The sequence below is a fragment of the Numenius arquata genome, chromosome W (assembly GCF_964106895.1).
Source record: "Numenius arquata chromosome W, bNumArq3.hap1.1, whole genome shotgun sequence".
Lineage (NCBI taxonomy): Eukaryota > Metazoa > Chordata > Aves > Charadriiformes > Scolopacidae > Numenius > Numenius arquata.
Genome location: NC_133615.1, coordinates 29,382,399 through 29,390,418, shown reverse-complemented (window position 1 = coordinate 29,390,418; position 8,020 = coordinate 29,382,399). Strand labels below are relative to the sequence as shown.

The 8,020-nt window shown below is 44.8% G+C and overlaps 1 non-coding gene across 1 annotated transcript; it reads left to right on the top strand.

The window, feature by feature from the left end:
- The first annotated feature begins 5,789 nt into the window (after positions 1 to 5,789).
- Positions 5,790 to 5,862, top strand: TRNAK-CUU (transfer RNA lysine (anticodon CUU)). Its single transcript has one exon. It is a non-coding gene; the product is annotated as a tRNA-Lys (tRNA).
- Positions 5,863 to 8,020: the final 2,158 nt, after the last annotated feature.

Here is an 8,020-nt window from a genome sequence, read left to right as displayed (position 1 = left end):
TCCAGTTCAGAAAAAAGCCCAAACTCATCATCTCGGAAATTGTTGATGAAATGGAATTTGCTTCTTTTTCACACCTTTAGGTTAATATTATTCATTTATTGCACTATTTTTCATTCAGCATCTGGTACTCCAGTTGAAATGTTCATTGTAGAGATGGTTGATTACTCATACCAATTATTGTTGTTGTTCTGCTTGTACTCCATTTGAAAGAATAGGCACAACAAGCAAATGCATTATGACCTATTACAACATTTATTATGATTATTTATATGTGTAAGGACTATATGCAGATCATTATTCATGTGGTAGTTAGATGGTTCCAGAATCTTGACGTTTGCTATCTTTGATATCAGGCTACACCACTTTTCCCATTTTATGTATAAGAGATGGAAGGAGATAATGATTAAAAATCTTGGCCAAGGTTAATTAGAGAAAATGAGTTGGAGCAGGGACACAAAATCTTCTGGCTCTAATTGTTTCTAGAGCAATATATTTCATTGGATTAATGGGACTAAACAGAATGAAGAGTGATAGAAAGAAAAAGTCCCAATAGTAGAAATTTGGCTTTCTCCTGCAGCCATGTCACCAAAATGATTGTTTTCCAGATCACCAGAGTCAGTTTAGGTAATATTTGTTTGAAATCCTGAAAGCCTGAATACACCAAGAAATAAAGAATAAGACAGTTATCATGGAAGTCAATATGAGCTTTCCAGACATTTTTTTTTTGAGTTGGAGGGTTGGTGGTTTTTCTTTCTCTTCAACTAAAATAAAATTGTTAAATCTGAGGGCAAGGAAAGAGACTTGCCAATATGGAAGATGAGGGGGAAAGATTGTGTAAACTCTAGCAATGGCTTTCAGAAAAACTTCTCATATTTTCTTAATAGTCTGGGATCATTATTACCACAATGAAAGCACAGGGGATTGATGGGATAGTCATGCCATTATATGTTAAACACTGCACTGAAGTAAGGAGTATAAACTCCCTCTGTTGTTCGTGCCAAAAGAAGGAGTTATAACTCCCAGGAAGTAAGAATGACAACAGCTTCCAGTATGTAATTCAGTCCATAAAATTTAGGCTCCTTTTCCATCCTTTGGAAGCACTTCTCTCTCTCTCACTCTCTTCAATCAAAGACTGGGTTTAACTTTTAATAGGTTAAGTTAGGAGAAATGTAATCTGCTCTACAGTCTAGTTCTGGACCCCAAGGCTATAAGCAGGTCACTAACGGTGAAAGAAATGAAGACTTGAAGCTGGGTGAAATCAGGTTTACAGGTAACAAAGACAGCAAAGACCAAATATCTAACATATGTAGAGCACATTATGTATAGTAAACTGGTATGTAATATTAAGCTGCAAACAAGAAAGAAAGAGCAAGGCGTATAAGTATGTTAGAAAATACAAAAATAGCCCATGCCAATCCCCCAAAAAAGAAGGAAGAAAGAAGAAACTTCATTAATATTGCTCTTTTCCCATTGGAGAACTGTGAACACTGATGACCTGGTCCAAATGTTTCCTTGACTGAGGAAGACTGGTCTCGCAGGATCCAGAGGGACAGTGGAAGGGTGACAATAATGCTCTTAAAAGTGACAGGTACTACCGTGTGTATAAAAATTATAACTGCTTTGCTATATTACTGAGATTTTTTTCCTGGTAAAAGTATTCTTTATTTTCTTATTCTGTAATAAATAAATCTGAACTAATAATATTTGTCTAGTTATACTGTTAAACTTCCAATTTTATTAATAATAAATTCTTGACTTCACATATTTGCTACATTTCCCTTTAGCCTATAACAAGATTTTCATCAAAAGGCTTTGACTAGCTTTCATACAACAGCTTCAAGAAGCAGCTAGGTGTCTTGGTTTGGCCTCAGAGGGCAACAATGAACCACGTGGCAGCTGCTCTCTTGGGCCCCTCTCCCCGCCACGGCCATGAGGGGAGAATCGGAAGAAAAAGGCAAAACTCATGGGTTGAGACAAAGGCAATTTAACAGAACAGCAAAGGGAACAAGAAAACAACAACAATAATACTGAGAGAGGAATATACAACCACAATTATGATACCACTGCTCGCCTACAAGACCGCGATGCCCCAGACTGCTCCCCAGCAGCGACTTCCTGCCCCCTCCCTCCGCCAGCTCCTGGCTACCCCCTGGGTATGGCTCACATGGGATGGAATGCCTGTGTCCCTGCTAGATCCTGGGGAGAATTAACCCTATCCCCGCCAGACCCAGGACATTATCCACCCCTTATTCCATACCATTCCATGCCATGCCCAGATCTTACAGTTTCCAAAGAAATACCATCACTTTCCTGTCATATATATATTTATGTACATATATATCCATACAGATATAATGTCCTTAGTCTATGGGCCATCACTCTAAAATGGCCGTTGAGTTCATTTAATCCATGACTTTGGGCTCCATCTGTTAGAACAGTCTCTCAGGGCAGGCAAGATGGTGTGTGGTACTGGACTGTCACATGCTGTATTTTTGGGGCTTGCAGCTGATGTATCCGGTGCAGCTCATGCCCACTGTCCATGGGTTGAAGATGTCGATCTCGATGAAGTTGCTGGGCGCCAGCTGCTGAGGTCAGTTCTGATCTGCTGCAGATCTGATTCTGCTGCACTTTACTCGGTTTTTCATTAGAGTCCATCTCTCATTAGTTTGGGTGATTCTTACTATAGTACAACCAATAGCAGTTATAGAAAGGAGGATGTACATTGGCAGGGTCATTTAGCAATTAACATCATACAGTTTCATTCATTGGCTATTCTTGCCCAAAATCAGATCCCCATGAGGTACACATCGAACTTCCCCATCCTTCCGCATCACCCACCAAGTGCACCCAGGTCCTTGAGCAAAGGCAATCCCACGGATGGGTTTGCCTTTGCCTGAGGCAGGACTAACCCAGACGGTCTTTCCTAACATATTCTTCATGTGCACTACGGGGACTTTATCCCCTTCCACAGTACGTGGAAGTTTTGATTGGGCAGAGTCAGCTCGATTGGTAGATCCCCTGGTGTTAACTAGCCAGGTGGCCTTTGCTAAATGTGTATCCCAATGTTTTAAAGTGCCACCACCCATTGCTCTCAGTGCAGTTTTTAACAGTCCATTGTATCGTTCTATCTTCCCAGAGGCTGGTGCGTGATAGGGAATGTGATAGACCCACTCAATACCATGTTTTTTGGCCCAGGTGTCAATGAGGCTGTTTTGGAAATGAGTCCTGTTGTCCGACTCAATTCTCTCTGGGGTGCCATGTCACCACAGGACTTGCTTTTCAAGGCCCAGGATGGTGTTCCGGGCGGTGGCATGGGGCACAGGGTATGTTTCCAGTCATCCAGTGGTTGCTTCCACCACTGTGAGCACATGGCGCTTGCCTTGACGGGTTTGTGGGAGTGTGATGTAATCGATCTGCCAGGTCTCCCCATATTTGTATTTCAGCCATCGTCCTCCATACCAAAGAGGCTTTAATCGCTTGGCTTGCTTGACTGCAGCGCATGTCTCACATTCATGGATGACCTGTGCAACAGTGTCCATGGTCAAATCCACCCCTGGGTCACGAGCCCATCTGTATGTGGCATCTCTTCCTTGATGGCCTGAGGAGTCATGGGCCCATCAAGCTATGAATAATGCACCCTTATGTTGCCAGTCCAGATCCACCTGAGCCACTTCAATTTTAGCAGCCTGATCCACCTGCTTGTTGTTCTGATGTTCCTCAGTGACCTGGCTTTTGGGTACATGGGTATCTACATGACGTACTTTCACAACCAGATTCTCTATCCGGGCAGCAATATCTTGCCACAGTTCAGCAGCCCAGATGGGTTTGCCTCACAGCGCTGCCAGTTGCTCTGCTTCCTCTGCCATAACCACCCCCACAGAGCATTTGCCACCATCCATGAATTGGTGTAGAGATAAAGTACTGGCCATTTTTCCCGCTCGGCAATGTCCAAAGCCAGCTGAATTGCTTTCACCTCTGCAAACTGGCTTGATTCACCTTGTCCTTCAGTGGCTTCTGCAACTTGTCATGTAGGACTCCACACGACAGCCTTCCACTTTCTATGCTTTCCTACAATCCAGCAGGACCCATCAGTGAACAGGGGGTATCTCTTCTCATTTTCTGGTAGTTTATTATATGGCAGGGCCTTTTCCACACATGTCACTTCCTCCTCCGGCGACATGCCAAAATCCTTGCCTTCTGGCCAGCCCATAATCACTTCCAGAATTCCTGGGTGACTGGGGTTTCCCCTTCGAGTTCGCTGCGTGATCAGTGCAATCCACTTACTCCATGTAGCATCTGTTGCATGATGTGTGGCAGGGACCCTTTCTTTGAACATCCAACTCAGCACCGGCAGTCAAGGTGGTAAGAGGAGCTGTGTTTCTGTACCAACCACTTCCAAAGCAGCTCGAACCCCTTCATATGCTGCCAATATCTCCTTTTCTGTCGGAATATAGCAGGCTTCGGATCCTCTGTATCCCCAACTCCAAAACCCTAGAGGTCGACGGTGAGTCTCCCCTGGTGCTTTCTGCCAGAGGCTCCAGGTAGGGCTGTTCTCCCCGGCAGCTGCTCTCTTGGGGCCCCCCCCCAGCCGTGAGGGGAGAATCAGAAAAAAAAGGCAAAACTCATGGGTTGAGACAAAGGCAGTTTAACAGAACAGCAAAGGGAACAAGAAAACAAGAATAACACTGAGAGAAGAATATACATCCATGATTACCACCACTTGCCGACCAGACCCTGGACACCCCAGCCTGCTTCCAAGCGGCAACTTCCTGCCACCTCTCAGCTACCCCCTGGGCATGGCTCACATGGGATGGAATGCCTGTGTCTCTGCTAGATCCTGGGGAGATTTAACCCTATCCCGCCAGAACCAGGGCACTAAGACAACAGTAATGTTTGTTTTGTCTCCTTTTTATTTCTTCGTGGAATTTACTGCTAGCTAGCAAGAAGAGTTTCTGATCATAGCCAGTTACTTTGGAATATATGTTTGATTACTTTCAAAAGGCTATGAGAGGGCAAACTTTCTCCAAAAGGTCTTTAACTTAAAAAAATCATCCCCAGACATGAAGAAAAGAGAACAAGTTCTGCAGGCTATTCACCTCTTGGCCTCTTTGCTGAAACTGCCAACAAGGAGAGGAGCTGTGATGAAGACTTTTCATTTATCTCTGAAAATTATGTTGACTATCTGTCACTGCTTTGGGAAATGATTGACCTGCTAATGACAGGTTTTATATCAGCAGGTCCTTGAGTGCCATTCTCAAAGTCACTATACAGGGTTTGAAAATTGACTTCTTAATGGTGACAATCCTGTAGTATGGAAAGGAATTGCATTGCAGATGAATTTTCTTATGCAAGTGCATTGTCTTTCCTCTACCCAGACTGATGCCCATGTGCTAAGTATGTTGCCAAGAGCAAAACTTAATTATAGTGCTCTGACATTACATTGAGCCATACACATGTCCCGGTTTGAAGTAAAACCGAACCAATTTTCTGTTCTGTAACTTTACATCCTAGCTAGGCCTCCTCTAACTCTCTGAAATTAATGGCATATTGTGGAGAAAACGGCTCGTTCTCAGAATGATAAGACCAATGTTTGTGCTCCATGCCAAGGAACGGTATGCAGGGAGGCCCTTGCTTATACTTATTGCTATAACAACCAAGGTCAGCCAATTTCGTTATTTGCCCCCTTAGAGGGTCGGAAACGGAAAAAACGTAGAGGGGTCACATCGGTGGGGAGGAGTGGACAGGACAGGTGACCCAAACCTGACCAACAGGGGTATTCCATCCCATCTGCCTGGCTAGCTCAGTCGGTAGAGCATGGGACTCTTAATCCCAGGGTCGTGGGTTCGTGCCCCACATTGGGCGCCAATAAATCTGTCCGGTTTTGGTAAATTCAGCCAAAACCACGACAACACATTTCATGTCATGCGATAATTTACTCTTAAACTTTTTCTTATGATGGTGAATATGGTTCTCACTGAAAAAAACCATACTTACAGGAGTGTTATATTTAAACTTATGAGCATATAGCTTGGCCTTAAGAAAAAAAACCTCTTAATTTACCTCTTGTTTTCAAGTTTCATTGCAGTCCAAGTTTCCTTCCAGAGAAGCTTCTCACAAAGGTCAATAGAAATTATTGGAGATTAAGGATGGAGTTTTCAAAAGTGACAACTGGTGGCCTAAGTCTGATCTCACTGGCTTCAATGAACTACCGTTAACTTCAGTGCGAAAAGAGCTAGTCAAATGTCAAATGTCAAATGTCAAGAGCTTTTTGGAAATCCAGTATGAGTGATGTGGTTGTTCAGCTGACAGTGAGACAAGAATAGAGTACAGGACCCTCAAAGTGGGTTATTTATTTCCTTCTCCTGTCCTCTTTGCTTTCTATGAAGTGTAGATATTAATTTCTTGGGAACATATAAATGCAATCATACCAATAAAATAAGCAAATATAGAAAGAGGGAAAAAACAAAATGAATGAAATTAAATGGCCAGGAAAAAAAGGGGTTAACAAAGATAAATATAGATAAAACTAAACAAATACAAATCCAATGAGATATTGCCTTGGAAAATTGCTACCTAATTTATATCCTCATTAATATTTTTGAAGCTTAACTAGGCCCAATTTCATAGTAAACAAGAAAAATGACTTGCAGATCCCAATTCTGTTTATGTCCAATTTCTATGTTGTGTTTTGTTCCCTCTGAATTAAAGAAAAAATCTATCTTGTTTGTTCTTGAATTAATCCAAAGTAATTACCTCCCCGTAATCCAAAGGGAGGTGGTGAAGGACCTGCTCCAACACCTGGATATAAACAAGTCTATGGGGCCAGATGGGATCCACCCAAGGGTACTGAGGGAGCTGGCGGAAGTGCTCACTGAGCCACTTTCCATCATTTCCCAGCACTCCTGGCAAACTGGGGAGGTCCCAGCTGACTGGCGTCTAGCAAATGTGACGCCCATCCACAAGAAGGGTTGGGAAGGACGATCCGGGGAACTACAGGCCTGTCAGTCTGACCTCGGTGCCTAGGAAGGTTATGGAACAGATCATCCTGAGTGCCGGTATGCAGCGCATGAAGGACACCAAGGTGAGCAGGCCCAGCCATCACGGGTTCATGAGGGACAGGTCCTGCTTGACTAACCTGATCTCTCTCCTTCTGTGACAAGGTGACACGCTTGGTGGATGAGGGAAAGGCTGTGGATGTTGTTTACCTGGACTTTAGTAAGGCCTTTGATACAGTCTCCCACAGTATCCTCCTGGAGAAACTGGCTGCCCATGGCTTGGATGGGAGTACTCTCCGCTGGGTTAAAAACCGGCTGGAGGGCCGGGCCCAGAGAGTGGTGGTGAATGGAGTTAAATCCAGTTGGCAGCCGGTCACGAGTGGTGTCTCCCAGGGCTCGGTATTGGGGCCGGTTCTCTTTAACATCTTTATCAATGATCTGGACGAGGGGATCGAGTGCACCCTCAGTAAATTTGCAGATGACACCAAGTTAGGTGGGAGTGTCGACCTGCTTGAGGGTAGAAAGGCTTTGCAGAGGGATCTGGAGAGGCTGGATCGATGGGCCGAGGCCAATGGGATGAGGTTCAACAAGGCCAAGTGCCAGGTCCTGCACTTGGGTCACAACAACCCCATGCAGCGCTACAGGCTTGGGGAAGAGTGGCTGGAGAGCTGCCTGGCAGAAAAGGACCTGGGGGTGTTGGTCGACTGTCGGCTGAACATGAGCCAGCAGCGTGCCCAGGTGGCCAAGAAGGCCAACAGCATCCTGGCCTGTATCAGGAACAGCGTGGTGAGTAGGACTCGGGAGGTGTTCGTCCCCCTGTACTCGGCACTGGTGAGGTCCAACCTCAAGTACTGTGTCCAGTTTTGGGCCCCTTACCACAAAAAAGACATTGAGGTGCTGGAGTGGGTCCAGAGAAGGGCAATGAAGCTGGTGAGGGGTCTGGAGAATGTCTTATGAGGAGAGGCTGAGGGAGCTGGGGTTGTTCAGCCTGGAGAAGAGGAGGCTGAGGGGAGACCTTATCGCTC